Below are 21,445 nucleotides of genomic sequence, written 5' to 3'. Positions count from 1 at the left end.
TATTACATTTTAATTACGGTTTGGGTTAGAAAACTTTTTATTAGTTATAGTTAACAATGACGTTGGCAAAACTGAATTTTAAGATTATGAAATAGATCTTCCAAGATCTTTTATCTTCAAACTTCAACCTTTGAAAGGTTTAGATAGACATAGACTAAGAACAGTGAGTTCTGGAAGTTTCAGAATGTGTTACACTGTCTCTACAGAACGCTTGATCCAAAAAAGCCAGGCGACGGCTTCTAAAGAATTTCACAAATTTATAAGTACTAAAGTAAACGATAGGTACTAATAGATCCAACGGTTTGACGTAAACGGTCTGAAAAAAGGGTGGTCCGATGTGACAAAGACATATTGACTAAAGAAACGTGTCCTTGGTAATTTTTCTGATACAGCGTTCGTATTCGCTGACAAATCAATACATGGGCAGCAGTCGTTATGTTGACGGAAATAAAATAAATCATTACTCATATTGTCACACAAAGGCACGTTACAAATAAAACAGCTTTTGTCGTGCGTTCATAATAAATAATGCCTGATAACAAACGCTAACAGTCTTTAAGCATTGTGTCGGTTTATCTAAAATGTTTGCAACATTTTGCATTTTGTACGAGGCCCGACACACTTTTCGAGTTGAAAGGCACCTTACCATTTTGGTAGGCGATCCATCTCGGCACAAAGAAAATGCGGTAAGTGAGTCTTAAAGTACCTGCTACTACGGATTTTGTTCACAAACCTATATTAAAAGGAGTCATGGAAGTGAAAGAGGAAAACGTCTCATATTCGCATATTAATCTTTTTATGAAACGACATTTGTATATCTCATTCACGTGCATACTTGTAATAAAAGGAGTTCCTATAGGTATAAAAAATGTGTGCATAGGCGTATTTTGTACACTGAATAATTGAAACTTTTGTTACTATATTAAGTACCTTTGTGAAATTCAAACCTTAGTAGAGTAAAAAGCAATATGACAGTTGTATTTTTATTCTCGAAAACTGATGTTACTCTGTGCGTAGTATGAAATATTATTAATAAAATAATTAAAGTTTATTTCAGATTAAGCATTCATATAATTATGTTAATAGTACAACAAAGACTTACAAGCTATGTTAGTGGAAATACAAATACTTATAGAGAAAATTAAGTTACTTGGCATGGGTCAATCCGGATCCAGGATGCATAGGGTGTAAGAACGCCGGAAGTAGAGAAGAGGAACTGGATAGTTGACGGTCTCACAATGATGATGACTATAAGTAAACAATAAATGACATTACATTACATGGGGGAATTAAATCAATAAGTGTAATTAGTACAACACAAACCAAATTTACATAAACAAACTCAAACAGCTACCGAATTCGTTATCGGCCAAAGTTTTATTGCATTTGTCCAATATTTATATTTTATCTCGGCGCCGTATTTTTGAAGTGTCCTTCTCAGTCCCGCTTACATTATTCAAGCATCTACTTAACAGTTGGGACTCTCAGATGGAACTCTTGTGTAAATTGCCACTCTAACTTTGAATATCAAGTTTCGGAATCAACTTTGGTGCGCCCGCGCCCAAAACTTTTATCGCGCGGTCTTGATTGATGGATGCTTCCGCTCTGATTTGTTAAGTAAACCTTGGTGTCAAACCTTCATAAAGCGTAGACTAAGCAGTCCTAATATTTTATTATAATTCTTACACTTAAGTAGAAATGTAGGTATTTTTATATCGTTCGTAAATAAAAGACAAAGAGCGCATCAATCACGTCGGGGGGAGTATTAAAGATGCACCCATAATCGTCAAGATATCGGAATCCAGGCTTAGATAGTACGGCCATGTAATGAGAAGAACAGACGACCATGTCGTGAGAAAACTCCTTTCCATTGCTATTAGAAGGAGGGAGAGGGGAAGACCTAAAGCTACCTGGTTAACAAATGTCCAGAGGGACATAAAGACGCTGGGTCACAAAGAAGACGATGTTTGTCAGCGAGATAAAGCCGACCCGCGTAACGGGAAGTGGCGAGGACAAAGAAGAAGAAGAAGAAGAAGAGTTTGTAAATAGACAACTAATAATAATTAGCAAAATAATTAATTATCAATTATGATATGAGTGTTGTTACAATTGTAGTTGAATGGAATGTACTTGTTTATGTATTTTTACCCACGACGGAACGGAGCAGGTATATGCGTTTAGGGTGAGAGATGTTTGTGTGTGCGTTTGTGCAAAGTAATGTTATTACTTATCTTCTAAACTAATGATCCGATTTTGATGCGGTTTTCAATAACGGGTTTGTGTTTGATGAGTTCATGTTATTAGATAGGTGTCATGTCTGTAACTCGCTAGGGGGCGCCACAATATTAGTGTTTAGAGTCAATATTATTCGAAACGCCTCTTCAATTTATAATAGCAATTTATTTGCAATAGTTTTTATTAGTTAATTGTTTTTGACAGACGTTTTTTTTTTCGGTTCCATTGATTACACGTAGCACCGTGTTCGAGGTGCTGTTTCATTGCTACCTAAATCCCTTAAAAATCAGTAAAAAGTCATATCAGGCATGTTCATGGTCCTTCGAGCCGGATTTCAGAGAAGATCATAAACAATAAATTGTAGATAAATTAATACGAAGTGATTGGCGAAGATTAAAGAAAAACCAAGATCGACTATAAGTGGCACGTGGATTGTGTGGTCAAGTAAATCAAATTCATCCAATTAATCCTCATTTAATTCATAAAGTTGAACCCATCACTCAATAATCAGGTAGTATTAAGTAAAGCAAAGTGTTGTTAATTACGGTTAGTATAATTTTAATTACATTTATCACCCACGACGGAACGGAGCAGGTATATGCGTTTAGGGTGAGAGATGTTTGTGTGTGCGTTTGTGCAAAGTAATGTTACCACCTATCTTTTAAACTAATGATCCGATTTTGAGGCGGTTTTCAATAAAGGGATTGTGTTTGATGAGTTCATGTTCTTAGATAGGTGTCATGGGACAGGTGTCAACTCACTAGGGGGCGCCACAATATTAGTGCAAAACAATGTTGCAATATAATCAAAACGAAATGTCCGATTACAATTCTGTTTTCAGCAATGTGTACGTGGTAGCTTAATGCATGTTTCCAAATAATAAAAAATTACGTCTTTAACTCACTAGGGGGCGCTACAATATTAGTGAAAAATAGTATTGCAATAATATTAAAACAAATTGTCCAATTACAATGCGGTTTTCAGCAATGGGTTCGTAGTTGAATGGTGCATGGTCTAAGATAAGTCTTATGATATTAACTCACTAGGGGGCGCTGCTATATTAGTGTGAAACGTTTATATTGCAATATTATTAAAATTAAAACGTATTGTCTGATTTCAATGCGGATTTCAGAAATGAGTTCGTGGGTGATTGGTGCATGTTCTCAGATAAGTGTTATAGAGGTAACTTTAAACAGAAAGCAACTGTATAATATTTAATAAGAAACTTAATTATTATGTGTTAGGATGAATCACACTTATTGTTTTGCGAGATCTTACCTACACAATATATGGATTATAATTCGTATAAGCTCTCTAAAAAGTCTGAAATAAAATTAAGCAAAATTAAAAATTTTGAAAAAACTTACGACGGTAAAAATTTCATCGAAAAAGAATAAAATAACTCAAAACCCCCGACTTAACCCAATTATTATGTAACGAAATATTATATTAGACTTAAAAATACTTTCTAAAAAAGAGTTGATATCTCGAGACATCGGTAATAGATATACTTAAGTACCTAAACAATGAATATGGATGTTTACAGTTTTTTCCTAACGTGTCTGTTTCTCGAAGATATACTTAAATGTAGCGATAATAATTTTACCATAATACATAACCGAGGAATATCCGTCGGGGGCTGCCTTTTCTATATTATAAAATTTCAACAAAAATTTAATCATACTCATAAGTGTATTTTATATCGTCGTTAAACATCTACAATTCTTCAATAATTGTATTCACGTCACTAGAAAAACTTTAGCTGTGTTAATGGCAGCCCCCGACGGATATTCCTCGGTTATGTATTATGGTAAAATTATTATCGCTACATTTAAGTATATCTTCGAGAAACAGACACGTTAGGAAAAAACACCAGGGTTGGTAATTCAGGTTGAGGTTGGTAATTCGCCTCACAACCCACACGATAGAAGAAGAAGACATGTAATAGGGGGAACCTAATGACTTAAACATAGTTGGCGAGGTGTGGTTGTATACAGGGTGTTAGTGACATCGTAACGAATACTGAAGGGGATGATTTAGACAATGATTCTGAGTTAATGTTTGCGACGCAAAATTCCACTTGATATTAACTCAGAATAATGAGCTGAATCATTCCTCTCAGTATTCGTTACGATGTCACTAACACCTGTGTATTATACAGCTCTGCCTACTCCTTCGGGGAAATAGGCGTGATGTCATGTTATATTGATACTTTCTGTCCGAATAAATGAAATAGTCATGAATCAGCCACCAACTAGCATGCTACAACTTTAATATAACATAAACTCACGACTGTACCAAGTCAGAGGTACATCCATCGTCAAATAAACTAAGTACCACATACCTCACCGAGCTTTCTGTTATAACCTCTTAAGCCGTACCAACTGTACGAAAATTGCCATAATAAATAAACAGAAACTATAAATTAAATAAACATTTCCAAGAACACAAATTCTTTATTGCTCTTGTTTAACAGAAACAGAACTTTATTAAAGACTCAAGGAGTTAATAAAAGGGAGCTGTGAAGGTTTGAGTGAGGAGTTGACCTGAACACGGGTATCTAAAGGTAGGGTCAGGTTACTCTCTGATTAAAAAGTGCCGACGACAGCAAAGTGCGAAACTAAGATGAGAAAGTTTTTGCTTTGGTTATTTCTGCTATTATTATCTGTATTTTATTTCCATATCTTGGGCCTATGGAATCCTGGACTTTTAGAATGCGAGCGTGGGGTCGAAGCCAACACGTTGAGGCCCCATTTAATCCAAATGTATTGTGACACCAACCGGCGGTTATCCTTATATGCATTATGGGAGTGCACCCAAAGACAATCCCCGCTTCGAGTAGGACTATTGCAGATTATGAAAACAAAGGAAACTGAGCTATTGGGTTGGGGGTTAGTGGATCAGGATACTGGGGGACTGTGGCGCCTGCTCGACCAATGTTATTATTATTATTATATTTTTTCCTTTTTTTGCTCTTTTATAAAAGTGGTTGGAGTAAGTTTTGTTTGCAAGTACATATTTCTTCAAATCCTATTATCCCTTGTTGGGGTTTCAATATCATTTTTCACTCCTCGCGATCTTTTCCGCCTTTGTAGCTTGCTCTCATGACGTGCCGAGAGTTTTTAATTCTCGGTCAACCAATTACATACTTACGTACATAACATAAATAGCCTATATACGTAACGAGAGGAAACCCACATTCCCGAGAAATGCATTTTCGGAGGTGTGTGACCTAACCTGTATTGGGCTGGAATTCCCTTCGCGGAAAAAAAACCGGACCTGTCAAATTTTCCGGTTAGGTATGCAGACCCTGTGAAAAACTGGATAATGCTAGGGGTATGATGATCATTTATAACAGAAAAACAAAGATAAAAGATACACACGCCATCTATATTATTTTTGGGGAACGTATCTACTATGGAAAGTCTCTCATTTAAACGAATTTCGATTACGATGACGACAAATTAATATCGATCACTCCTTAAATACGCAGTACAGTATATAATATTGTATTGAATTGTAATTAACATTTCAATTAAGCATTTCAATTTACTAGAGGTAGGTATATAAATCATAATTATTATATCGGCAGCTATGTTTAAGTCCCATGTGATAGGAGGCGAGTCTATTGCCATTAACCAGGCACAAATTTGGGAAACTGCGTTAGAGCCAAAGTTCGAATCCCGGGATTCGAACCTGTGACACTAAAATGTAAGTCACGCGTTCTTTGAACAGGGCTATCACGGATTTTTATAGAAATGTTCATAAATTCAAATTCAAAAATATCTTTATTCAGTAGGTAACATAGTTACACTTTGAATCGTCAATTTTTACATAACGAACGTCTCATCCGCCTAAAACTACTGCAGCTTCTCACAACCTATATAGCCAGGGCAAAGAAGCTGCAAGAAAAACCTCGGCACAGGGCCCTAGACGTTCTTTAAAAAAATAAACATAAAATATTGGTATACAATTGAGTAATTTAGCTGCCTTATATCAGGTCTCAGACAGTTAGGGTATTAATAAACTAATCTCAGCTCCGAGACTGCCCTCAAGATCATGTCAATGTGACAGTTCTCATAAAAAAAACAGAAACTTGAGCATGATCTTGAGGGCAGTCTCAGCTGAGATTCGTTTATTAATAGCACCCTTAGATAGAAATACAAATAGCAGAGGGCAGCAGTAGCTGTCGGTATTATTCAGAGGCGAAGGACAGGAGTATGGCTTTGTAATAGACTAGTCTGGGCGCCATCCCACTTGCGTCAGACAGAGTACTGCGGGGTGGAAGGCAATAGGGAACCACTGTCCTATTTATTATTCCCTAAAAAAGTAGCATGGAAAATGCTGCACCGACAAGAGCGTGGCTCTTAAATTGATGATGAGGAATACAACTGGGTTTTAGAAGGGTGTGTTTAAATTTTTTTCTCATGAAAACACGAGTATTTGACCAGTCCTTAATTTGCAATAATGGAATGGCAACACGTAACTAATTAAAACACATTTAATTACGCAACATAACGAAATTACTCGTACGTACGTTAGTTGAGTAGGGAACTATTAATTTGTTGAACGAAAATAAGCGTATTATATCGTTCGTATTGTTTTATTATACTCCGTAAACTCGTTTCGCTTATTTCGATCTTCTTCTACCGTGTGGGTTGTGAGGTGGATAACCAACCTCATCAACCCTGCTGTCATGGTTATTAGGGTTGTGATGTGGATTATCAACCTCATGTTACCAATGATTGTATGTTTACGAGTAATTACTCTTTTGTCAGGCGCCAAATTCCCCTGACATGGCTCATGTAACGATTACTTGAATTAGTAAGTAGTGACTGGGTCCAAAGGCTTAACGTGCCTTCCGAAGCACGGATCATCATCAAGTGATATGCCTGTAATGTCCTAATCAAACTAGGCATCACGAAAGTTCCCACCGGGATTCGAACCCGGATCTCGAGCCCAGCCTCGCCCACTGGACCACAGAGGTCGTTATACTCGTTCGTTACGATAAAGAGGGATGTCTTAATTACTCTCAAAGGAGGCATTATGAGGATATCTATAGGATTTACTTGAAAAATACATTTATACCTTATTCAACAAGATATTCCTACCACATAAAAATTGTCGAGTACCTTTGGCAGTCCACAGGAACCAACTGATATTTTGGCAAAGTGGCTGTGACTCGCGAGCGGTTCAAAGGTGACCCGGGATTTACGGGACTCGACATATCACGGGACTTGGGACATAGGTTTCGACTGTAGGCACAGCACGTTCGCAGGCCTACGATCCATGTTTGTGGGGCTGGCCCACCGCCTTCCAAGATATGTGACTTGAATAAAGCTGACGTATTATTAGTTATTTCGTCCTGCACTATACAATGATTTTATGTTTACGAGTAATTACTCTTTTGTTAGTTTTACGAAGCTACAGAGAGGCTTTTCATTTGGTTTGTATTTGCTCATTGCTGATAAATTTGGAGTAGGTAAGAACTTAGGTATTATTTTTTCCACCGAATTTCCTATTGAGTTTTCCAAATAGGTAATTTTACCTAGTATTTGTATTTATTGACATTAAAGTATTCATAATTCTGTATTCAAATACCAAAAATATAAATAAGTATTTGATAAAATAACATATTTTATTATTACCTTTTTTACATATTTACGTATTTACATACTTGCCTAGTTTATTCGATACATGTATAATGCAAAAAACCACATGCTTACTAACAATATAATCCAAAACTCCCACACGCTGGGCAACTTTCAAATTGTGCTGAAATCAATAGAAGTAATAACGGTCATACATAACCGAACATAATTTTTTGCTTAGCTAAAAGTTACATTAATATAACTTTACTTAGATGGAACAACTGACCAACTCCACATTAGTTTTTCCTAGCAGTTTCCTCTGAGACCCCTCATCTCTGTTTTGGGATTAATCCGGACAGCAAACTTTATTATCTATCCGCCATATTCTTATAAATGGAGCTTGATTAGTCCTCACGCATTCCCGCATCCCTACAAGTATAACAAAACACAGAACGAAGGCTTCATTAAGTAATACACGATTCCATATTATGGAGGAGGAAAAGCTGATTCGAACGAAACGAAAGCAATTTATTCAGTACAAAATTACGGAATATTCCGCTGTTCCCAAGCAGACATCTAACGACAAGAAGTACTCGTACTTACTTTGCTTGAAGGAAGGTAAGATTTGCGTAAAAGCACTTACGGTAAATCCACTGGGGTGTATGGCGGAAAATCAACTAGCACACATTTTCGGTTTAAGTACTGACTTTTAGAAGAACGGGTAGACTACCAAACCAATCAATCATTCAACACAAAAAGTTTACCATGGCTGAAAGATAGGATAGCTGCTTGAACTTAGTCGAAAGTTACATTTACTAATTGATTAATTGAGGGACCGGCTGATGAGATGTACTTGGCAAGGTCGTTTTTCGTCTAGTGAGGTAGAGTAAAAACGGTTTATTAGATCATATATTTGGAGCATTGCACTCTGAAACGTGGACTATGACACACAGAGACAGAGAGAGGTTGGAAGCGTTTGAGATGTAACAAATAAAAGAGAAGGTGCAGGTCGTGTCGTATTGGGAGGTGAAGGTTTTGGCGGGAAGAAGAGAGGAATGGCGATTACTCCACCGATAAGAGCGCAGCTCTTAAATAGAGAGAGAGAGAGAGAGGTAGAGTGAAAATCTAAACCATTATACCGCAAAAATAAACACATAACATAAATAGCCAATATATACAGGGTGTTAGTGATATCGTAACGAAAACTTTAAGGGATGTTTGAAACCATGAATCTGAGTGGATATCAAATGGAACATTTCGTCGCAAAAGCATAGAATTGAAAATAATTTAAAAAATACCAACTATTTCATGTATTTTCCGACAGGAAATTCCGCATGATATCTACTCAGAAACATGGTCTGAATCATCCCCCTCAGTATTCATTATGGTGTCACTAACACCCTGTACGTGGTAACACCCTGTCACTGCTGGCCATAGGCCTTCCCTCAATCAAAGGGGATATTGAGCATACTACGTTGCTCCACTGCAAGTTGGTGGAGTAAATAAAAAATGATCGGAATATTTTCCTACTACAGCGTTTTTACGATACATTCTTTGTACAGTCATTTATTTTTGTTTTCCCCAAACCCTATCGGAAACGTCAGAAGCCGATATCCAAAATCCTTCTATCAGTAACAGCAAAGAGTTTGATCCGGGTCCTCATCTATTAATCTCGTCATAAAAGGCGCGGGGAGAGGCCGAGGGTGTAGGTACCTATAGAGTTAATAAATGATGTCGCGCCTGCCCCTTTGTGCTAACTCTCCCACCACGGGCCTCGATTTCGACCATTTATTATTTAAATCCGACTGGACTTAGAACTCCAATCCGTTTATGTAAATCGATGCTAATACCCAGTAGTTGCGGGCTTCTGACCAAATCCTTTGTAAATGCTACTTGCTTAACCTGTAACTCGAATGGATATAATCCGATATACGAACCAGGAGTTGATTTGTTAGGAATTAAATTAATTAAGTAAAGCAGTTAAATATGTAACCTTGTTGACGATAACAAATAAATCGTAAAAGTACTTAGCGCAAGTTAAGAGAGAAGTAATGTAGGTTAGTTGTTGTAGAGTTTTAACAACGGTTGGATGGTCAACTTGAAGCAATAATGGCGCTTTTAGACTAGTGTAGCCAACATTTTGAGCCCCTACCGAGAATGTATAATTAATTGCAGTTCGTTAAGCTAAATTATCAGAAGGCTCGGCCAATGACAACTGGGTTGGGTAATCGAGAAGACTAGAGCTTTTGTTGCGCGGGGCATTGAGTGGAACGTCGTGCGATTAATAATGCAACGTGTAAGAGCGTTCACGTGGAAGCGTTGAAAGACGCCACTGAATATTTTTTTATTTGTCGTGATTTATTGCAGATTTTCCGCTTATTGCATTAACTAATTGGCCAGAATTTCCCCACAAAACTCACCAAGTCTCCATAAGCGAAACCTTAGACGCCTAATGACCTGATCCAATTGATACGAGTAACCCTGTGTCCAGTAGTTAACAATAATAGACAATTTATATCATGGGAGTTTCTGACAAAAGATTTCTTGCCATTTATATATTATCACTGTCATTTATTTTGGACGAGATTACACAATTGTAATAATAGCAGAGATAGGGTCACTCAAATAAATGAAGCTTATCTGTTTTTATGTCAGTTGCTCATCCTTTTTCTTTTATTTTTTTGACGAGCACAGTCCAACTGGGATGTATGAAAAGTGAGCGCCTGCCAAATTTAGGACGCACGGTTGGTTTACGGTCTATAAAAGGTAAGTTTACCTTTTCCCTCAAAAAGGATTCACTTACTTTTAATATTAGCAAGAGTTCTATAGCGTAAAAAGTGTGTTTTCACTTAGACGATCCTCGTATAATACGTGTGATACTTAAATTTTATCCCGTACTTAGGCCGAATAAAATTCTACAAAAACATAGGCAAGTACGTTTACAGGGTCACTTTTCAAACCAAAAAAGCACGAAATATGGGTACAGGCTGCAAAATCATTTCATTGATCAGCGTCGATAAGCAAATAGGACCCGCCAATCGTCCGGTTCGAAAGCTTTTTCAAATTAGTCCCGGAGATGGGCCGCCAATGTTTTGACAGATTCTGCCGGGACATCAGCTGACAATAGATTTTTAAAGGCCTGTTTTCTCCGTTGTTGTGGTGTTGACAGATTTATGAGAGCTTTTGCATAATCCTATTTCGAAATTGGTTTAGGATAAAATGTATTTTACGAGAAATTATATGGAATATATTTATTATTATTATATGAAATACTTATGTGCTTCTTTGCGAGTCGATGGAGATCGATACTAAATTTTGTGCTGACCAATAATTGGCCACACTTACGGCATTGTCAGTGGCTTCGTGAAGGTCTAAAGACCTTCAGGTAGTGCAGGTGTTATGTGCTTTGCTTGTAGTATATAGATTTGTGCATACATGCTGTAAACGTTTATAATTACAGTGAATTGTTTTTAATATAGGTTCATGTCACCAGTCACTCCTAATTTCATGAAATGTGAAACGGTTTTTTTCACGTTTTGTGGCTTTTCATAACAACGTGATATAGTACTATAATGAGCTGATAATAAGGTCGATTTTAATGCCTTTTATTTGCCCATTCGGCGGCTGTTTACAACATTATGGTATTAAGCCACTCATTTCCCCATAATCTTTTTTATTGGAGGGCGAAAGTTGAGGTGTGGTTTCATTATTGCTTGACCACGCTAGGTGTGTCGGATATTGATCGCTGCCATCTATTTTAGTCGGCTTCACTTGGACTAACTTGCTTTTGCTTGAAAGTTCGGTCTACCTTTCTAGTTGACAACATAAGTAGGTAGTCTAACTTCATACGTTTCAGCTTTCAAGAGAGTCTGAAGGGTCATATGTGAGTTAATTCAATTAATTGAATCATGTCAAGCTCTCTACGATACTTATTGGGTTTAATTGGCAGACCTTTGGTTTATTCACTTTAATTTAATAAAGAAAATATTTACACAGAATGTTTACTATGGAACATCCTTGTAAATTAATGTTGGAGTTAAATTTCTCATGTAGAGGACTTCTAGACAGGCTGGTACCGCCTCCTCTTATATTAATGATACTATTATTCATCAGCAGACGTTTGGGGCACAACCTCGCCACCAAACTTATTACACTTCATTAATTCAAAGGCATGAATCGGGAACACCAGGCCTTTTAACGATGCGCTATTACTTTAAGAAGTAATTTGAAGTAAATGAGGTTTGAAGAATCGATTGGGAATCGGATTGGTACGCGTGTTGTGAATACTGTGAGGCTTTTATCTAGCCACCTATATTACGTGAGGAAGGTTCAAATTAAGTTCGTGTTCACGTTCATCATTATCCGCCGCCGTGTTCACGTTCATATATTAAATTCTAGGGAGCGGTTACTTCCACATGAGCTGTCGCTTTGTTAGTTTTACAAAAGTAACTTTAACTTTCAACGGAGTATTCCACCACGCCATACCCAAGTTGACCTTTGAAGCGTTTTATTCTATTTACGGAAGTCATGTCCTGCGTCGATGTTCAGTTTGAGGATAATACACTTCACTCGAATGAGAAAGGTAAGGGATTTCTGAATTAAGACCTTCCTCATACGTTTTACTTCCGCGTGTACGATTTTTCGTTGGCTCTATGAAAACAGGAAGTCCGCAAAGTTTATCTCATAAAATGTAATAACGACGGGCCGCGAGGTCCGCTATTCTGTGAGTGTCCTGCGGGCGAGCCCGGTCGTAATGTCTCATTGTACGTTACTGCTTTTTAAGGGGTCCCGTTAACTCGTTAAGTGACCCACGGGTACTCGGCGCAGTTGGACATTATGACCGAGAAATAAGAACCTGCCTGACGGTCGTATTGTTAGATATACTGTTAGACAAGGAATAAAAATAAAATTGCTTTTCAAAATTCTAGATTAAGTAAGTTCAATTCAAAGTTTTCACAATAAAATACCAGATAATATTTTAAATTTGTCAGAAAATAAATTTAAAGCTCATGTGAAGTTTACTTTGTGTAAAAAATCTTTTTATAAGATTAATGATTACCTAAATGATAAAAATGTTTGATACTGAATGTGTTCCTCTAGTTATTATATAACTTGTAATGTGGTATAAGTACATTACCCTCACTGAAAAGATGTCTACATCATTGAAAAGATGTGTTGCTGTTGCAGTTTCTTGTCATTTCTTCTCCTCAGCTATAACACCTTGCGAAATGACGTAAATTCAAAAATGTTACGTTGACCCTCAACAAGTTTACCTATGATAATTACGTTGAATAAATGATTCTGATTTCTGATTTCTATACTTTGACGAGCTGTCCTTGACATATTTTACTTACACGTGCCATGACAATGAAACATGTAATAAAATAATGGTATTTTAATTTGATATTACGTCCATTTTTATCACAATGACGTCCTCATACACCATAGAATAAATTGATAATAAAGATACCTATTAATAGTATAGAACGGACACTTTCCGCCCCGCGCCAAATCCTATCGGGGCTGAGCTAGATTTACCGTACCTCTGCTGCGTCATACTTTAGTCTAAATGACCATAAGCCGTCAAGGAGTAAAGGAGCGCACGCGAACTGTCTGTCTCACTCGCACTTACGAGGTAAGGCGGCACACGATAAGTATGAGATATTTGTTTGTAGCGTCCGGGCTGTGCTCTGACGTTAGTTTCCCTTAATAGTTAAATCACGGGGAATAGGCATCTTCTGGGTAAGCTCGTTCCACCGTCGACCACTTCTTTTCCTCGTCAAGAGCAAACCCATCTTAATTTAAAAAAAAATATATTCAGTATACGACTATTCATCTAGCGGGATTGTGAAAAGAACCAATCCCCTGTTATCTGGAGCCTCGATGCGTGCGATGGAAGCAGTGTTTTATTGCTGCAATCCATCACGACTCGTACTCAGTTCGATAAACAATGTGCGAAACGTACACTCTCGTTATAGCATGTGAAAAAACACATTATCTTTCCTATTATGTTCGCTGGTTTTAATTTCTCTGCTATATTAGGAATTTAGGAGTATAAAAAATAATATAGAACGTGTGTGCGTACAGCTCTTCGTAAATGACGACTGACTGTTAAAGCATGTCAAAATTAAGTGTAAAGAGGTGAGGTGACGAATCCAATAACTGACAATATGTTTGTTTCTCAGGACTAGGTAACGCATTCACAAGCTCACGTCCAAATATAGTTAATTTATTTTTTAAGAAAAAATGTGTGAAATTAGGTAATAGAATAAATTAATTGTGGCGTTGACAGTGCCTCCCCGAACGGTTATTCCCGCTACGGCAAGTCAGTTACGGCAACTTTTTCATGTCTGTACTATACAAAGGAAATCGCGCGACGTCAAGCTTCTCGCCGTAAAGAGACTCGCCGTAGCGGGAATCGCCGTTCGGGAAGTCGCTGTCAACGCAATAATTCGAAAAAATCGAGGTTTTGTTCAATAAAATCACATCGGAATGTGATATTTAAAAAAGGCTATAGAGCCGTTACACTATAGAGCTGTGGTACCCCAGTTGGTAGAACGCTTGCCTCTCACTTTGAGGTCGCAAGTTCGAATCCAGCACATGCCTAAACCAAGGATTGTCGAATTTGTTTTCGAATTTATGTTTGGGTCATAAATTATTATCACGTGCTCGGTGGTGAAAGAAAATGTCATGAGGAAACCCCACATTCCGGAGATATGCATTTTCGGAGGTACGTGATCTAACCTCGCGGGTTGAAAGGCCAGACAGGCAGTCGCTTCTGTAAAAAACCGGACCTGTCAAATCTTCAGGTTAGGTAAGCGGACCCTGTGAAAAAAGGGATAATGCTAGGATGATGATTTCATTGTCGCGGAGTACTATTTTCTATAATGCTTAAAGAGGTTTAAAAAGATCAATAAATATATGAATACTTTAAAAACAGCCAGTAACATGACATTTTTATCTATTAGTTGTATTTTAATTATTATTGAGGCCCATAGGCATCGTTCTGCTAAGCCTGGTTAATTATTTTATTAACAGTATATCGGCATTGATTTTAGCTTTATTCACTGAATCGAGAGACACTTAAACACGAGAGAATGCTTAATCATTGTGAACGTGATTTATTTAATCATGGATTTATCAATTTAAAATGAAGACAGTCTGGAATTCCATCTGCGTACATTCCGTGATCTAATACTTATTGGTTAGTCTAGCTATAAGGCATCTTAAGATAAAATCAGACCAAAATTCTGTAGGAATTTTCAGTTTTAAGTACCTAGTTAACTGGAATTATAATCATTATTACAAAACAGATAGGTTTAATTCGGTCGTGTACTAGGTTCAAGATAAATTATGAAATTCTGATTGCTAAATAAAGACAGATCTAACGAAAAACATTTTCTTTTTTCTATTTAACGTATTTATAAAATTTAATCAAGAAAAACGTAATAATAAGTCCAACATTTTATCATGTTTTTCTATTACGTCACAGTGTGCATTTTCATACAATTCCATAGTAATTTAGTATTACTAGTTGAACCCTAGCCTATTTTGTTAATTTGAAAAATTCGGCACGTTCATTGAATAACTAGGTAATTTAAAAAAAATACCTTCAATATGGTTTATAATTCCATACAAACAAAAAATTAAATAATTTTGGTCTTCTTTTAGGATTAGCTACTAAACCATTCCGACTCCGATGCTCTTATCTGATATTTTTATGAGAGACTGCTATCAAAATGTGAATTCACCTTGACATACACATTTTTTTCGTAACTTTAAAAATGGATATATTTTTACCAACATGAAACAATATCACTATACGCTAGTGTGTGTCCGTGACTGTACATAATATCTATCATTGTTTAACTGCACGTGTACCAATTTAATAGTAAGTATAGTTTATTTTAGGTTCAGCTGCTCAGGTAAAAATCTACTAACGCTTGAAGTTCATCCGTGTTTTTTGATGAAAACTTTATTAAGGTGAGTTTTATCATAGTTTTATAGTTGTGAGGAAAATGTTATGTTGTTTTTCTGTCGTGTTATGAGATCAGTGATCTACACTGATCAACTTTTTAACATAGCTGGCGAGAAGTAAGTTTTTAGGCTCTGTCTACCCTATCAGGGATACATGCGGTACTGGGGACCGTTCAAGGGCGGGATTTCATGTCATATTTAAGTTTATGTGCAGCTGCTCTTAGAAATTGGAGCGTGATAAACTCAAGCTCCCAGTTTCGAAAGGTTTCCGTAGATACTTTGTGTGTCTCCTTTGAAATCTTCTTGTCTCGTGTGGGTTGTGAGGTCAATGACCGACCTCATCAGCTCTGGTGTCAGGGTTACTATTGAGCACCTAAACCTTACATGGCTCTTGTAACGATCACATACTCATGTAATCTTACTTTCGGACAATCGGATGATCAGCCTGCAAAGCCCAACACCTAATCGGAGGCAGTCTGAAATTATGGGCACACCGCGGACACTTCATACAAACACCCTCGTTCTACACAGACACCACACATTGACGTTATCGTACACGCGCATCTGTGTGTGTGACGTCTAGCGCCATACGATTCTAGTCTAAACTATGTTCGAGGGGGGGGGGGGCAGGTAAACTTGGCTCAGGCGCTGCACGGTTACTGAAAAGTGCCCGGCTTCAACTGACACTTCCAATGGGAATCGGCTTCAGGCGCCGAACTTCGATTTTTTACGCGGTAGCGATTTAGTGTCAAAAGTACTGAAATCATTCGTTCAATCGGCTTGCCGAACTTCATGTGACGTCACGAATCGGGGATCGCCATCTTGGCTGCTTACGCGGTACGACAAAATCAAATCGATGTTCGATTTGCTCCAATCTGAATCGGCTTCGTCTTAGCCGGTAGCCCCCCTGGTGGGGAGCGGAGAATTGCCGTTCTATACGTAGTATTATTCCTTATTCTATGTTACGGGTTGACTGACTCTTGGTCTGGCGAAATAAAAAAAAAACATGTGGTTATGCTAAACGACCGCTTATCTAAAACATAGGTACTTAAGTTCACTTAAATAATCCATCACGATTTGACTTAATCTTCTTGGACGGAATTACGTAATTTGTGTTCGTCTTGTCCTTACACTGTCTGTCGGAGGGCCTTTGAAATTCATTCAGAGGGATGAAGAGGGTAGCAATGAAAAGTCACTGGCGGATCATTTTGATACGAGCTAAAGCCCAGTTGACATATTACTGGTCATTCTACGGAATTTTGTAGGAACTAAAAGCGTAAAATTAAATTCGTCGGTCGGTGCTTCGGCCATTGACTTTCGAGTGGATTTTGAAAGAAAGGATGTATGTACATCATTGAAGAGAGACGGCCAAGTTGTGAATACACTCGCTCGGTGAGGTGTGGATACTCAGTTCATCTTGCGATCAATGTACCCCTGACTATGCCAATGATTGATTGTGAACGTAAGTAATTGAAATATCGACCAGAGGGTACGATGAGATCGATCATTGATCTCACAACCAATACGAGAAAAGAAGATTTATTTATCTAGGTGAGTAGAAATTTATGTTTATTAGATAAGCGCATCTTGCCATCAAACGTAACAGTTTGGCGGGTTAATATTGTAAGAAATAAAATTGTACTTACCAATTTAACAATAAAAAAAATGTCAACTCCGACATCAAGATAATCTGTTATTGTAATGCAATTGATTGATTGTATTTTAATTATTTATCAATAATACTTTATTGCACAACGACATATACAAATGACATAAACATATGAATAAAAACATTAGCACAATAGGCGGCCTTATACAAAAATAACAGGTCACAATTTTTTTTATAATAATACAACTTGTCGCATCAAAATCTTATAACAAGGTTATACGTGTACCTCGATTTTTTCAGCTTATTATGTTTATGAAGGCACTGCATTAAATACCGGGTTTATTTGCGCGGGAAATTTCCCGATGAGCCGCGTGATGCATGCACAACGGTCGGTGGAGCGTGTAACACCTAGAGCGCTGAAAAATCAATATTTACGCGTTAAGCGCTATGCATCGCACCGCGCTTCAGTACCCGGGTGTTGGGTAATGGGTGGTAAAGCCGCCGTATCGAAACCACGGTAAACCACGGGCTCAGACACTTTAAAAACCTTTTCTCGTGGAACGAACCTGGCGAATGAATATAGCAAATTTACGAGAGAATCGGAACTTCTTAAGCTTCTATTTTACAATCTCTCCCTCTATTTAAGAGCTGCGCTGTTGTCGGTGGAGTACCTAATCGCCATTCCTCTCTTCTTCCCGCCAAAACCTTCACCTCCCGATACGTCACGACCTGCACCTTCTCTTTTACTTGTTTCATAAATGTTATCCTAGGTCTACCCCTTCCTCTCTTCCCTTCAATTTTTCCTTCTATAATGTTTGTTATAAATGAATCGTGTCTTATCTGGTGGCTAATCATATTTCCTCTCCGGTTCTCTACAGTCTTCAATATGGTTCTATTTTCTTCAGCTCTTTCTAGCACTTTTTCATTTGACACTAAGTAACAACAATAAGTAAGCTAATTACTTATTTACACAGTTAGCCCGACCATTATAGACGGCGTTACGGACCACCACCTATCACGCTGGTCTGACAGAGAGCTCGGTGAGGCGTGGGTACTTAGTTCATCTTGTGATAGGTGTACCTCTGACTACCCAATTGGGATACAGTCGTGAGCTTACTAACACAACTTGCACTCACACTCTTGTTCATCTGAGTCTATTATATTGTAGTTTGATAATAGTTCAGGCTACGGATTCTCTCGCAAAATGTCTGTTGAATTGGAAGGAAATGAGAGGACATTGCAGTACAAAGGCTGAAAAAATGTCTATTTTTAGTAAATAAATATGAAGAACGTCACGTATTGTATTGAAGTATCTACGTGTTGAATTCTTTTCCAAGAAGTCAGATTTTTGCAAATCAAATTAAAGTGATGGATTTTCATACAAGTTTTACGTATTCCCTGCCTATGTCGCGGGAACACAATATCGAAATATAAATAAAACAAAATATGATTCTATTTCTCTGAAGTCATGGTTATTCAATTTTGTTTTCGCTCGTTGACAACTGTCTGGTTAACAGAAACAGAGGATTTGAATTCATGGGCACAATAGATTGTTTTAAACGCAACGCTTACCAATTAAACGTTTAATCAATTGATCTATGTAAGTACTGCAAACGAACTAGGGACTAATGAACTTCATTTGAAGGTGAAGTTTTAGATACTCTCCGTCCTGCATCAATTCGTATTGGTGGCGAGGTAGATTTACCTTATCCCCCTCTGAGTCTCACTTTAGTCACACTTACACGGTAAGTAGGAGGCAGACGATAAGAACGAGATTTTTGTATAGAGTGTCCGAGCTGTTTTTATTTTATTTATTAACTAATTTTTTTTTTAATTAAGATGGGTTTGCTCTTGACTTCATTCTTCCACGACGAGAAGAAGAGATCGACGTTGGAACGAGCTTACCCAGAAAATGCCTATTCACCCGTAATTTAAAGGACCCCAGGTTATAAGAGGTTTTTTTTTTATAGAGGGGGAGATGCCTTATGCATACCCAGTCGCTCGAACGACTGGGTTATGTGGGACTCGCGCCCACTAAAACCCCCTCTGCACTACAGTCTGCAGACACAGTGGTCCGCACCTTTGTTAGTTTACAATAATTTTGTTAGTTTACTTAATTAATTGCTCCTAAATCTATTCCTTAATACTATGCTCGTTTCTTTTTCTTATTATTTTTTTTTTTTGTTTTTTGTTGTTTGTTTGTTTTTTTATACAAATATTATTATATTGGTTATAAGAGGTTAGAGGTTATTAGATTTTTAAAATAAAAAAGTGTTCCAAAGTACCCGTTCTTTAACTAATGTAAGTGAACCTAAAAATCTGCAACGTGGAGAAGGAAAGTCCTCAATTTGACATGGGTGAAAGAAATAACAAAACTGTTTTGTGGCCGCGCAATAACTGTCACTTGGGGCATCCCATGTCTTTACAGTTCAAAAGCATTTTCGGCGGCAAAAATATTGTTTCATAAATATGCAATAACCTCGGCCCTCTCAGCGGACACGTGACACCCGACACCGGACACCGTCCGGACCGGATGACCGGACGACCGACGAACACCGTCCTTAATTGCTGTCACCCGTACACACCCTGATGGATATTCCATCGATTTATTCCGAGGTGTTTATTTTTATAGCACAAAATGTTGACGCTATCTGTGGTGTAACCCTGCGGGTTTATAACCATGTTGTTAGCGCGAAAATATCGTTCAACAAACGCGGAGCTCCGTTCCACATAAGCGCGTGTCAAAACTTTTACCTGTTTTCTTTTCGCTTCAGACCATTTTAAGTGCGTAACAATATAAAAGTTATGAAATAATTTTGACGTTTTCGTTGAACCTCAGAGTTCTTTTATAATTCACAAATGAATTTTAAAAAGCTTTGTACTTTTACAAATTGGTGAGAAAATCGGAAGCTTTCGTTCGTGTTATTAAATTTATTCGCACTTTTGAATACATTCCAGCGAATGGCCCTGAATCAATCTCTTAATGGCGATGTTTGCCCGCCCGAGGCCTGGAGTTTGAATTTCTCTCCTTTATTTCGATCGCGAATAATCTCAATCACTTCAGACACGAACTTTCTTGCTGTAGGCTATTGTGTTCGTTGTTATTACAAGCGATATTACAAAGAGTAATAAACGTATCTGCCTCCAATCAATGTTGAATAAATCACTATATATTTTGGGTAAGTACCAATTTAAGTTACTCAAGTTATCAAGTTTGTATTTTAGAAACGCGTCACTAAAACTTCTAGCGACTTCGTGCCCCAGTTACAAGGAATAGTAGAAAAGGGTATAGAAAGCTGTTACAATTACTCGTAACTACGGACAGAAGCGCTAACCGTTCCGCGGCACGTAGCCAAAGTAAATTCACTCAACTTCGTTCTAGCTCTAGCGAAAATGAAAGCCAACGAATACAACATAAACTAACATACATATATTCAGCAATCAGTTCCCATTCAAAATAGGGGAAAATGAGCTAGATTTTCTATAGGAATAAACCCTTTAACAATATCTCTTGAGCGCTGATCTTGGCCGTACGATGTACCGCGAAGAAGGTAATCCAGTCAATTTGCATAGCGTCAGACAGCAGGGGGCGAGTGAACGACCCTTAGAACAGATACTCGCAACGAACACTCGGTTGTTTACGACGACCCGACTTTACAAATGGCTAAGATTTCTTGAATAAATTATGTCTCGCCCTGCAAGAGAGATGAAGCAAGAATTTATTGCCAAGTTTACATTTCAATTACGAAAGGCTCCTCTCGTGTCTGCTCGCACATGGGGTAAACTTTCTCAGAATACAAACAAATTGTTAATTTTTTCCTCTGAACAGATTTAATGCCTTCAATCTCTGATCGTTGATAAACATCCTTAAAAGATGTCCTTTCTCTCATCTTTTACGGATGGGCGGTTCCAATTTCCCTGAAAAGGTTTTATCTAATAGTCCTATCTGTTTACTCAGCTTATCAATGCGACGGTACATTTTAAATATTTTATGCAGGCGACCCTTTACAGAGAAAAATAAGGACCGAAATTT

General features: G+C 37.6%; 1 protein-coding gene across 1 annotated transcript in view; it reads left to right on the top strand.

The window, feature by feature from the left end:
- LOC126376481 (uncharacterized) overlaps positions 1–21,445 on the top strand; it is a 61,338-nt gene that overhangs the window by 25,571 nt on the left and 14,322 nt on the right. The window lies entirely within an intron of this gene.

The sequence above is a fragment of the Pectinophora gossypiella genome, chromosome 1 (genome assembly GCF_024362695.1).
Source record: "Pectinophora gossypiella chromosome 1, ilPecGoss1.1, whole genome shotgun sequence".
NCBI lineage: Eukaryota > Metazoa > Arthropoda > Insecta > Lepidoptera > Gelechiidae > Pectinophora > Pectinophora gossypiella.
Note: the sequence above shows the minus strand (reverse complement) of the source record. Positions and strands in the feature narration are given on the sequence as shown.